Below are 12,821 nucleotides of genomic sequence, written 5' to 3'. Positions count from 1 at the left end.
ACATCGGTTGCACGAAATTAAGTTATGTTTGGTTAACCTTAGTTTTTTATGTTATACCTGCACACATTTTTCTGGTAACATGAACATGGCTTTATGTTGTTGTTATGTTTTTCATTCTGGTCAAATATTTATAGAAACCACTTGTTTATCAGACATGAACTTTTTGTGTTAATTGTATTGGACTACTATGTGTTATATTGACAAGATTATTTTATGGTAAGCTTATTTTATAACAAATTTCTAATATATAATATATAATCTTATATATAATTGAGTGTTCAATAAATAAAACTAAATTAAGGCTGATCTTACTGTATGTACTGCACACTTTCTTTTCAATCAAAGAAATAAGCAAAACATTTTTGAACAATGACCTGTATTTTTGAAAATACTACACAGTTGTAACAATGGACTTTCAATTCAGGCTTCCAAAATATACATGAGTCATATTTGTACAATGCATCTCTTGAAAAACATTCCACAACATTCCTCAAAGTTATCTGCTGGAACCTGAATTCAACATTGTGGGGCCTTATGACATCGCGCTTATGTAAAAAATAGTTTTTTAAATGTAAGAGCCATAAGGTAATATGGCAACAGGGGTGTAATTATTAAAATGACACAAAAAAGAGACTTAAAATAACATTATAACCCACAGGCACAAACCCAAGAGACCTAAACTGATTAGTATTGGCTTGCTTCTATCACTAAACATCACAATCACTAATACTACACCATGCAATCTGTTTGTAGTGGTGCACCTTGGGAAAAAAATTGCAAACTGGTGAAATTGGTGCAAGGCACCATTTCCATTGAGAAAAATGGACATTCAAAGTTTGCATTTTTTTTTTCAAAAGAGCCATGGATTGAAAAGTGAAAAGGCCCCAAGTTGAAAAGTGCCAGAAAAATAAGTTTCACTATGTACTGCAACTTTACCAGTGCTGGCTTAAAAGAAAGGATGGTACATATTCAAAGAGGTAAACATGTTGTTCCCACATCATAACTGGAAAACTGTTCAATCGTACAGTCTGGTCCTGAAAACATGGGCCTTCTTTGAAAGGCTGTTGCTTTTGAGCTCTATAACAAGTTTCTATAATACCTCGAAGGTATACTTTTCCAGTGGGTAGGTGAGGTTCAAAGTGTACATTAGTCCAAACAGCATTGCAGCTGCTAGGGTATAGTTATCCAAATCCAGCAAGACTCTCTGGCCTTCAAGGACTATCCTGATGTCCTCAGGGCTGCCATTGGCATCTCTTGACTTTATGATGTAAATTCCCATGTTTGTTTCCTTATTAGATCGTTGGATAATGGCTTCATCTGTGGCCTAGAAAATGCAGAATTCCAAAATTTAATTCAACAGAACACTGGTCAAAGAACATTATACCAAATCTTATTTTAATCTGTGTCACTATTCCCAAAAATGTTAACATTAAAACATTAGGTGAACAAAAATGGATTCATTACAGCATGTGATTTGAGTCCTCAGAATGCTCAAAAAGGTAATGCATGAAGTGAAATCTCCATGCATAGAAGCAGAATACTGTCAGAGCATAGAGAGGTGTTCAACTATGAACTCCACACATGGTCCTAATGCAGGTAAAAGAAAAAATAAAAACGCACCCATGGTAAATTGTGAAAATCCCAGGTGATTTTCAACATACTCCTGGCATAGAGTGACAAGCAGCATTTTGTTAAAATTATTATTTTCCCTAAAGTATATACACAAATTATTATTTTTTCTTACCTGGGCCGTGGGCTCCAGAATGTTCTGCAGTCTTCTTCCTATCTGTCCTCCTCACCTTTTGAAGACCTTTATTAGTTTGTCAGATAGCACATCTATCTGCGAGAGTAATCTAGACTGCAGTGGCATGGTGGTAATGCGCTTAAACTCTGCATTTATCTAAAAAGAGAAGTTGTCACATAAAAATGCTGTCAAAATCTCAAATCTCACAAGGTTACATCCACACAAAGTTGTTATTTTTTGTCATATTACTATTTATTAGCTATGGGTCCCATGTTGCTGAGCAGTTACATAGTTGCCCTTACTTCCATACCACCCAAAGCCTGTTTGTAACCACAGCAGTTGCCTCCTTCTGGCCATTTTGCAGTTCTGCCAAATGACCCAGAAACTACATCTATTATAGTCATATACACATCAAGGTCTTTCATTAATACTTAGTTACCGTAGTTAATTTGACCTTTCCAGAAAATTTTACTTACAGAATGTGACATAACATATGTAAATCTTCACTAATAAATAAAATAATGTTATTAAAACCTTAACTGTAACACCTCTACATAACAGCACTAGAGAATTGCTCTGAAGCAAAACCAATCTGCCCTTCAGCAGGGATAAGCACCATATATCAATACAGAAAAAATAAATTTTACATATTTGTTGTCATGTTTTTATCTCTTTAAGCCCTCCTTTCAGTCTCTCTATAAATCAGTTAAAATAATTTGTAGGGTATTTGTGTGTGTTTAACATGTTATCAGTACATTACATTCACTGCCCCAGAACATGAAATAAAGCCCCACGTCATGCACTTTCTCTCCTAATGAGTACTGCATAGGTGTCATGCACCAAATAAACCGACTTTAGTGAAGACCCCCCCCCACACACACACACACACACACAGCCCACCCCATGGCAAACTAGCTTGTTTAACTGTTTAACTAAAACATTTTAGGTACAACCAGTTAACTAAATGGACACAAGTTTGTTAGTCTGTATTCACTGAGAAAAAACAAGCGGATGTGACTGGGCACACACTGAAAAACTGCTAATGCACATAATATTGTGGCGAGCTAAGACAAGGAGGAGACAGAATTCTGTTCGGTCTTGCTCCCCCGCCCTCTTAGCCAGGGAGCACAGCCATTTATTTACATCTGCCAGGAGAACACTGCCGCTAGCTCACTGCTCAGCACGGCAACAGCACAGCAACAACAACAACAACACACAGGGTGCCCTCTGACCCCGGAAGGACACACCGTCGCAGCGAGAGGGCGTCACCCGTCACTATGGCAACATAAACAAAACATAACTGTGAAAACAGAACCCCGAACAGCCCTGACCCGCTACATAGCCCCCACCTAAGGGGTCAGTCGTCCCCGACGACCCCATTACCCCACACAAAGTCCTGCAAATGTCCAGGTGCCTTCTTTTGGCGCACCGGCCGGTCTCGAACAGCGGGGGAAAAGTCACTCGGGTCAGAACATGGGGTGCCACCATCATCCCCTGCCCCGGCGTCTGCCGGGCTCCTGTCCCGACACCCCCGTCCAGGCGGGGCGTTGCGCCGCCTCCAGCCAGGCCCCCACCTGAACCAACGTCGCGTCGGCCTCCTGCTCCCGTTTCAGCTGCTGCGTTGTCAATGGGAGCTACCCCCCTCCGCTGGCTGTGGCCTGAGCAGTAGCCACCCCCAGCACCTCCTGGGCCCGCTCCTCCTGTCGCAGGCAGTAGCGGCACTCGACGGCTACGCAGGGCCGTCTGGAGAGGGCATCAGCGTTGCCATGCTGTTGACCTGCCCGACGCTGGATCTCGAAGTCGTAGCCCTGAAGGACCTCCAGCCAGCGGGCCACCTGCCCTTCTGGGTGTTTGAAGTTCAGGACCCAAGTCAGAGACGCATGGTCAGTGTGCAGGAGGAACCAGCAGCCGTGCAGATATGGCTGGAAGTGCCGCACCGCTAGCACTACGGCCAGCAGCTCCCACTGGGTCACGCAGTAGTTCCTCTCGGCTCGCCCCAAGGCACGACTGAAGTACGCCACCACCCGTTCTCCAGCCTCGTTCTGCTGGGAAAGGACCGCCCTGACTCCTACATTGCTAGCATCAGCGTCCACAATGAAAGGTTGCCGGGCGTCGGGGTAGGACAGGACTGGGGCTCTGGTGAGGGCCTCCTTCAGCTGTGCAAAAGCCGCAGCACAGGCATCCCCCCAGCCAAACAGCTGTCCCTTGTCAGTCAGGCGGTGGAGGGGGCTGGCCATCGTCGCGAACCCCTTGATGAACCGACGGTAGTAGGAGGCTAGGCCCAGGAAGCTCGGCAGTTCTTGGACGTTTGAGGGAGTCGGCCAGTCCCGGACCGCAGCCACTTTTGCGGGGTCAGTGGCGACACCTCGAGCGCTGATCACATGGCCCAAGAACGTGGTCTCTCTCGCCAACAGCCGGCATTTCACGGGGTTGAGCCGCAGCCCAGCTCGTTGGATGGCACTCAAGACCTCGCTCAGGTGAGACAGTGCACTGTCGAAGTCGCCACCGTGCACCAACAGGTCATCCAGGTACACAACGCAGCGGCTACGAGCGATATCCACGAGCACCCTCTCCATCAGCCTCTCAAACGTCGCTGGCGCATTGCAGAGCCCAAATGGCATGAACCTGAACTGCCACAGCCCCTGTCCAATGGTGAATGCAGTCTTAGGCCTTGCTTCGGGGGATAGCTCCACCTGCCAGTAACCGCTGCTTAGGTCGAGGGAGCTGAACCAACTGGAGCCGGTAACGTAATCTAGGGCCTCGTCGATCCGCGGCAGCGGGTACGAGTCCTTCTTGGTGACTGCATTGAGACGGCGAAAGTCCACGCAGAACCTCGGGCTGCCATCCTTCTTCCCCACCAGAACCACGGGTGCCGCCCATGGGCTATTGGACAGCTCGATCACCCCAGCCGCAGCCATCTCACGGATCTTCTCTTCCGCTACCTGCCGTTTTGAGAGGGGCAGCCGGTGTGGGTGCAGACGGATGGGCTGAGCAGAGCCGGTGTCGATGGTGTGCTGGACCAGACTCGTCTGCCTACAGTCTTTGTCACTGGCGGCAAAGATGTCCACATTCTCGTCCAGGAGGCACCTCAACCGCTGGCGCTGGTCGACGTTGAGGCCTACGCTGCTGCGCTGCCAAAGGTCATCAACAGCCTCGATGTTCTCGGTCGAGGGAGGTTTGTCGGGCTGAGAGGCTGAGGCGAGTGGAGATGACCTGGAGCAACCGGCATCCGAAATCTGCTGAGCGGCAGCTGCCCGACACCTGTCTTGTCTGGTCCCCTCCGCTCCCTGCTTTTGGCCGCGCTGGAGGGCAAAAGTCTCTGCACCAAGAGTGATAGCCAGCTTCGCGGTGTCGACGCAGGCCCCCCAGCGGCTCAGCAGATCCAGGCCAATGATGCACCGGTCTTGAATGTCGGCGAGCCAGAAGTCGTGCACCAGCTCCAGATCCTTCACTCGGATCTGCAACGTTTTCTTCCCCCGCATAAGAGTTTTCTCCCCCGTCACTGTCATCAGCTGGGTGTCTGTGGGCACCCAACCCTTCACCAGTGGCCCGGATGTTCCAGGGAGCACGCCAGGTCGTATCAGGGAAATGGTAGACCCCGTGTCCACCAGGGCCTGGCATGGCTGGTCCTCAACACAGCAGCTCAGGTAGAGTCCCTTGAGGTGCCCAACTCGGCCCACCACTGTGCATCGTCCTTGGAGGGGGGCAGGAAGCTGGAGTGGTGGTCCCCTCGCTACACCACTCCCTCCTCGTTTCCCTGAGGCTGCGTAGTTCTGGTCTTCGGGGCTGGTGCTGGGCAGTCACGCGCCACGTGGCCAGGCTCATCGCACTGGTAGCAGCGGTCGGTCGGTCGACGAGGATGCCTCCAGGGCACCGAGGGTTGCAGCTGGGACATCTCGGCGACCTCCCCGTCGCATTCTGCGGCTCTGATTTGGGGGTAGTTTGGGGGGGGGGGCACCTGCTGGTTAGGTCGCGAGGTGAGCACCGGCTCGGCCCTTTCAGCCTCAAGGAGCGCCTCACGGAGGGTCTGAGGCATGGCCAGGCGGACGTGTTGGCGTAGTCGCTCTGGGAAAAGTCCTCGCAGAAAAGCATGCAGGCTAAGCTCCTCACGGGCTGCTGCTGGAAACTCCGGGTAGCCACGACGAGCATACAGCAACACGTCTGCTGCAAAAGTGCCCAGGCTCTCCCCCGGTCGACGGCTCCAGTTGGTCAGCTGCTCTCTGCTCTGATCAGTGGAGTGCCGCTGCCCAAATCGCCTCTCGAGTGCCACGGTGAGGGCCTGGAGCTCATGCTGCTCTGCCGGGGCTAGGTCAAGGAGTATCTGCAGTGCATCTCCCTCTAATGCTAGCGCTAGGTGTGTAGCAGTCTCCTCTTCGCTCCAGCCACTATGTCTGGCGGCCAGCCGCACTTGTGAGAGGTAGGGCTCTAGCGGGGTTAGCCCGTTGTATTTCGGTACCTTAACTGGCGTGGTAGGCATAACTGCTCGCAGTTGGGGGCTCAGCATGTGGGTCGACAGAGGTAGCCCATGAAGCATTGCCCTAGCATCTATCGCGACAGGCCGCCGCCGCGGTGCGCTCGCGCCATCGGGACCCGTCGGGGGACTTACATGTTAGAGAAGTGTAACTCTCTCTGTGTTACCTTGTGTGGCAACCTGTCCAGGATGACCCCTGCTTTTCACTGTATGACAGCTCAGATATTAGTCATTTGACATATTGTCAGAATGCTCATTTATTGCAACTGGTCACCTGTACTGTTCTTTATGATGACTGATGTCCTTTCTATTATAAATAATTATTTAATCAAACAATATTAAACTGTAGTCAGGTAGTGCCCGTACAGCTATTGTGTACTGATAGTTTCTTTGATTATAACGATGCTGTGTATAATACTAAACTGTTTTAACATGGAGCTAAGGAATGCCCATAGGTTAACGGTTTAAATTTAAATACCACATTTATTTTTGTATGAGGGACAGATTACAAAGTCAGTCAAACTACGAACCAAGTAAACATTAGGGGATTACATATCTTTTACCTGTATCCATAAATTAATTCTTAATTCTTAATTCTGACGTAGAGGACTCCAGGAGCAGATGCACACAAGAATTTTATTACAAGTCCACCAGGTGTATATACAAAACGGTGCAGGTAGTGATGGCCCGTTTGAAGCTGACGCTCCGGTGCGTGTGTCAAAAAAATCAACACACTGCTTCAGAAGCACTGTGTCGAAGCTTGATTCGTTTAGCCAGAGTCACGTGATCAGTGACGTCCGAAGCTTCATTTAGAACCTAACTGCTTCGGTATCTGATTCAATGGAAGCGAATCATTCGCGGGATTTGTGGAGTGTTTTGATGGTGACAGATAGCAAACCACTGATATTTTTACTGAGAGATTTGGAGCCAGCGAGGAATAGAGGAGTTTCTGTTGTGTGGGAGTATTTTGAGTTGATTTTGGTCAATCGGGTGGGTTTTCCAGCTTTGCGTTCTTGTTGTTTGCTTTTGTTTTGTGCGTGTTTATTTTATCTGACAACGGGAAAAACGTAAAATGTCAAAAATCTGCTTTTCATAATATAAATATTATTAAATATCTTTAGAAAGACTTCTATTTGACTCTTTACATTTAATGTTATAAAAAGATACATTTTGTTTGAAATAATCTTAAACTGTTAGTCTGCAAAATGTGCAGCAATTTAATTTATTTATTCTCTTTAACTGAGAGTTTGTGGGACCCAGTTAGACTGTATAACTGCATCTCTACCAGTTTCTGTGCACTCCAGCCTCTTCTGTTCCATGTGAAAGGATTTTCCTTAAGGCAGGAGAAGTTATCTAAATATAAAAGGAACAGGTTCGGCCATCGCACAGTGGAACAAATGTTCTTCTTAAATACAAATGGAAAAGGGTTACTTTAAATGCATCATGTTTTTAATTTGCAAGTTCATAAGCATTTTCCCTTTCCAGTTCACAATCAATTCTACCCCCAGGTCAAAAATATGTATAGGAAAATTTCCCTAATGTAATATTATTTATAAAAAAAAAAAATACCTGTCTAGCGATTAACTGCATAAGTACATGGAGGCGGGACCTCACAGCAGAAGTATAATGTGTGTTGTACATTATTATATGTATATTATATGTAACGTGGTATTTTTCAATTATTGTATTTAATAATAATAATAATAATAATAGATTGCATTTATATAGCGCTTTTCTAGGCACCCAAAGCGCTTTACAATTCCACTATTCATTCACTCTCACATTCACACACTGGTGGAGGCAGCTACAGTTGTAGCCACAGCTGCCCTGGGGCAGGCTGACAGAAGCGAGGCTGCCATATTGCGCCATCGGCCCCTCTGGCCAACACCAGTAGGCAAGTAGGTGAAGTGTCTTGCCCAAGGACACAACGACCAGGACAGAGAGCCCGGGGAACGAACCGGTGACCTTCCAGTTACAGATGCGCTTCCCAACCCCCCTGAGCCACGGTCGCCCCCAACATCACCAACACCAAGACGTCACAAGCAAAGAAAGACCACGCCATGGTGCATGTTTAAACAAGGAGAGTATACTGGTCAAAATTATTTATTAAAGAAATTAACAACATTTTTGTCACCCCAAAAAAATACACGTTTAAAGCAACACAACGGTGGCCCAATATCAGACAGAATTCCACTCTGTAGAGTGGGCAATCATTACTCAGCAGTTGGTTTTATTTTGTGGATTCAAGCTGCTCTTCATATTTTTGGCCATCAGATGTCACCAGAAAGGACTGTGTTGAAAAGCTTGGAGTAATGAACCGTTTTTCAAGACAAGCTTCAATGCTTCAGAAAGCTTCATTTGGCCATCACTAGGTGCAGGGGAAGTGCTATGTACAACGAGGTGAGGGACTTCAGGGAAATGCAGCAGGAAGGCACGCGCTCTCCAAACAATCCACACACATGACAGCAGGCTCTCTCTCCAACACTCACCACTCGGGAATCACACAGGGAAGAATCCAGGAGGTCTGTAGACAGGGAGACGTGGGTAAGTACAAAGCTCAAAGAAAACACTCGACTTAACTTGCTGTAGCTTCACTTTCACTAAAGCGTGGCAGACAACGATCCAGCGAAGAACAGCAGTCACCTCCCAGCTTAAATGCTGATCACCTTGATGAGGTTCAGGTGTTTCCTCTTTCTGAGGGCGTGAACCCACAATGAGTTCCGCCTTGGTGACAGAGAGGAGGAGAGAAAAAGCTAGAGACGGCTGATCAGCGTCCGGCTGATCCTCCTAATATGTATGCAGTCGTCGCATAAAATGTGTGCATGTGAGCCACATACATAAAATGTGATTAGCTAAAACAGTGGTGTTCATCGTGCCCACTGTATTCAAAAGTGCAGGGGAACATGGCGGCTTCCACACATCAGTGCCTGCTCCTTTGTATTTTTAATGGATTAATTCATCGATCCAAATGGTATGGCTGTTATGCTGGAGCGGACAGGGGGTACAAGCTAGATAAAAGATAAGAAAAGGGGGGTAAAAAGTCAAACGGACACACCGGGTCTCTAACTCCTTCCTCTGTAACAAAGCAGACTCAAATGATATACAGCACCAAAAAGACAAAACAGAGGGAGGTACACAAACAAATACACAATTTTGCTGTGTATGCGCGCACTTGCCACTCCCCAGCGCACGGACCTGGGACCCGTGTCGACCGCACCCAGTGCAACACCACTCAGTGGTGGCCAGCTACCCAACCCGGGGCCAGCACCCGCCACAACAAACCCCTATGCTGTATCAATGCTGTGGCTGGCATTGCTACAGCATAGCTTTCCTCACTTACCTGTCTCACTTTGGTATGAATTTCAAAATCCTACGTCACCTCATTCTCTGGCTTTCGCATTCACAAACTTGGGTGTCCATGCTGCCTGCCTGCTCACCTGGCAGGCTTAACTTTCTAGTAAAGATTTAAAGTGTTTTAGAGCTATAAATGTTTGTTTAATTAGATGTTAGAGCTTCAGGTAATTAAGGTTGAAGGAGTATTTTTCACTTCACTTTTTTAAATGGTACTTATGGTAACTTACTTTCAGTTTGTTATTTTATTATGATTATGGTTTGGTTGGTATAGGCTTTTATTTTGTTGGTGTAGGTGTGTCTCCACACCTACAGGAAATTGAGCTGCCAGCATTTAAGATGAGCACTCACCACTGCTGTTCACCAAGTGTTCTGTTAACCACCGTTAGTGCTGGCTGTCACAGCTTTTGCTTAAAAAGAGATTGTTATAGAAAGAAACTCACTTTGTGTTTTTTCTCTGCAGCCGCTCAGCCGACTTCCACGCTACATCCCAGACAATACTCACCTTTTCTGCTGTCGCTGGCTTATGCTTGGCAGCTCTGATCTGCTCCCCTCACCTGCCTGACCTCCAGCCGCTGTCATTGCATTCACGGATTCCCACGCTCTCAGAACCCAGCCGCCTCACCCGGACCTCCCACCTCCCCTGTTGCTTTGATTATAGTTCCTCTGGATTGTATGGACTCAGCCACTAAATCCACTCTCCTCTATTTGCAGTGTATTGAGACTCCCGGTTGCATTCCCTGAAGCCCGTGCCTTTCCTTCATGCCCCTGAGCTTTAGCCTTTCTACCGAATTATTTCAGTCTAATCATGTTTGTTTCTAATCATAGCTTCACGTCAAACTCACAAACTTAGGAAATCTTTGTTCATAGTTCATGGTCTAGTTGTCTTGGTAATGCAATTGTGTTTTGTTTCTAGTTATTGCTTTACATTACCCTCACAGACGTAATAATTCTCAGTTCATAGTTCATGTCTAATTGTCCTTGCAGTTTCATGGTTTGTGCAATAAAGTTGTGTTAATCCTGCTAACCTGTGCCTCCGTGTGAGTTCAGCTACTGCTGTGACATTCTGACTTGTAGTTTGAAATTTAGAATTACAGGAAAAATATTCCAAAATTTGTAGATTTGATATTTACATAAATATACTGAGAGTTTCAAATGTGTAATTCAAATTTTATTTGTATGTGTTTTATTTATTTTACTACTTACAACCACAACTCTGTGATAATGACCTCTCATTAGTGCCACCAGTGCTCAGCTGCGCTCTCTCAAGTCACAGATTCACACATTCTGCTTTTCAACTCACAACGTCACTGTGAGGGTCATCAGTACATCACACTGTAAATCCCACTACAGTCTTCCTCAGTACTTTCATGTTCATTTACCTATGAGTATACTATATAAAGAAGCTGGTCATATATAAACTGGTCTGGTATTTCTGTTTGCTATAGGGCAATTAGAGCCTTATTTGCTAACTTTGTTCTACTCTTTTTGACTTGCAACATTAATACAATATGAAAAGCTCTGAGAAAAGAAACATGGAAGCTCATAAGGTGCTAATAACTGATAATTCCACTAGCAAGCAAACTTCACTAGCAAACTGCAGATAAGAGTGCCCTCGAGTACCATCAAGGGAAACATTGCACAACTACCTCGGCTCAGACTAACAACTGCTGCATCTATAACAGAAGAGGATTTTCCCCTTCTTCCTCTTACACCATCTGAATCCCCAACCCCCAACAGGAGAAAGGTTGAGGAGACACCAACAACATTTTTGAGTTTATCTGTGCTAACATTAAAACCATGAAGGAGAGAGTCGACCACTTTGACACACCACTTGCAAAATATCAGGAAACTGGCGAGTCACATGCAAAATGGCTCTCTCACCTGGAAAGTTTTTATGGCTGAGAGGAAAAGGACAGAGAGGACATAAGGACAGAAGTCATTCAAACAGATCAAGCTGTTCTGCCAGAGGCCAAAGATGAGCTGCGTTGTGGATACTCTGCATTGCCTAGGCCCAAAAAGGACGAACCAGGGTGCAGAAGGGCTCTGAGTTATTTCTTAGCAGTTGTTTTCATTCTTAAAAATACTTTTAATGGAAAAATCTTGATCTCTGAATGTGGCAGAGTTGGTCATTATTTTCTATTAGTGCTTGATATTGCAAATTGTTGTAAATGTTTATGGCTTCAGTTCCTAACCTGAAAATAATGGTTTCATTGACAGGTTAGGGGAGCGAGTACTTCACTGGTTAACTAAATTTCCCAATTCTCACATTATTTTTGGTGGGGACTTTAATCTTGTAAATAATTGTCTTGACAGGTGGTCTTTTAGAAATTCTGATTCTTAGAGTCTATATCTAAAACTGTTTATGAGCAGATTTAATTTAAGAGGGACACACACCCAGGTCGGAAGAAATTCACTATCAAACTAGTCAGTAAACATCTGAGTAATGTAGCTGCAGACACCGTCATCACTGGGTGATCACGAAACTATTTGTATCCTTATTCCTCTTGCTGCTTCTTCATGTTGCCCTAAATCTGCTTTTTGGAAACTTAGCATCTGTGTGTGTGTGTGTGTGTGTGTGTGTGTGTGTGTGTGTGTGTGTGTGTGTGTGTGTGTGTGTGTGTGTGTGTGTGTGTGTTTGAACCAATGACTGTATAAAAATCTTTTATACAGTCATTGGTTTGAACATTGAAAATATGATCCAGCAGTATTGGAACAAAAAATTAAAATAAATAAAAAATTGTTAAATTCCTGAGAAAGTATTGTAGCCAAAAATAGAAAACTGGTGGAACATAATGTAATAAACAAAATTTCAGTCAAAGATCAATCAACAGTGTGTTTATGTTTGCATGTGTGTAGTCTGCCTGATTTACTCACTGACTGTGAGTTTAGCTGAGCCGACGACAGTCTTTGTACACAAGCGTTTTACAGCTTAAATGGAAATATGGAGACAGGCGATATTTCGATTTATCTAATGTTGGTTTTAACTTAGGAACAGAACACAGGGTTTCCAGGTGATAAAGTAAAAGGCGTTTTCTCTGCTATTAAACAGCTTGGCTTCGTTTTTCAACCGAAGGCAACAAGAAGGTTAACTAAATCTTCCCAGTGTAATTTATAACTCCTCATTCAAACCACTTAAAACATATTTGCGTGTCATAATTTTTCTGTTTCCTACTTTCGGAAGCATAAGATTGTTTCTCAGCCCCCCTCTGGAAATAAATGGGTTAGTTATTCTGATGTACAAAGTGCAGTAAT

The 12,821-nt window shown here is 45.3% G+C and overlaps 1 long non-coding RNA gene across 1 annotated transcript; it reads right to left on the bottom strand.

The window, feature by feature from the left end:
• Window positions 1–657: 657 nt before the first annotated feature.
• On the bottom strand, window positions 658–2,952 carry LOC120744653. Its single transcript, XR_005698423.1, has 3 exons — window positions 2,620–2,952; window positions 2,548–2,550; window positions 658–2,129 (listed from the first exon to the last, which is right to left on the bottom strand). It is a non-coding gene; the product is annotated as an uncharacterized LOC120744653 (long non-coding RNA).
• Between the last annotated feature and the right edge of the window lie 9,869 nt (window positions 2,953–12,821).

Source organism: Simochromis diagramma, unplaced genomic scaffold (assembly GCF_900408965.1).
Source record: "Simochromis diagramma unplaced genomic scaffold, fSimDia1.1 OVJJ01000426.1, whole genome shotgun sequence".
Taxonomy (NCBI): domain Eukaryota; kingdom Metazoa; phylum Chordata; class Actinopteri; order Cichliformes; family Cichlidae; genus Simochromis; species Simochromis diagramma.
The sequence above is the reverse complement of the archived record's forward strand: the minus strand, read 5'-3'. Positions and strand labels throughout refer to the sequence as shown.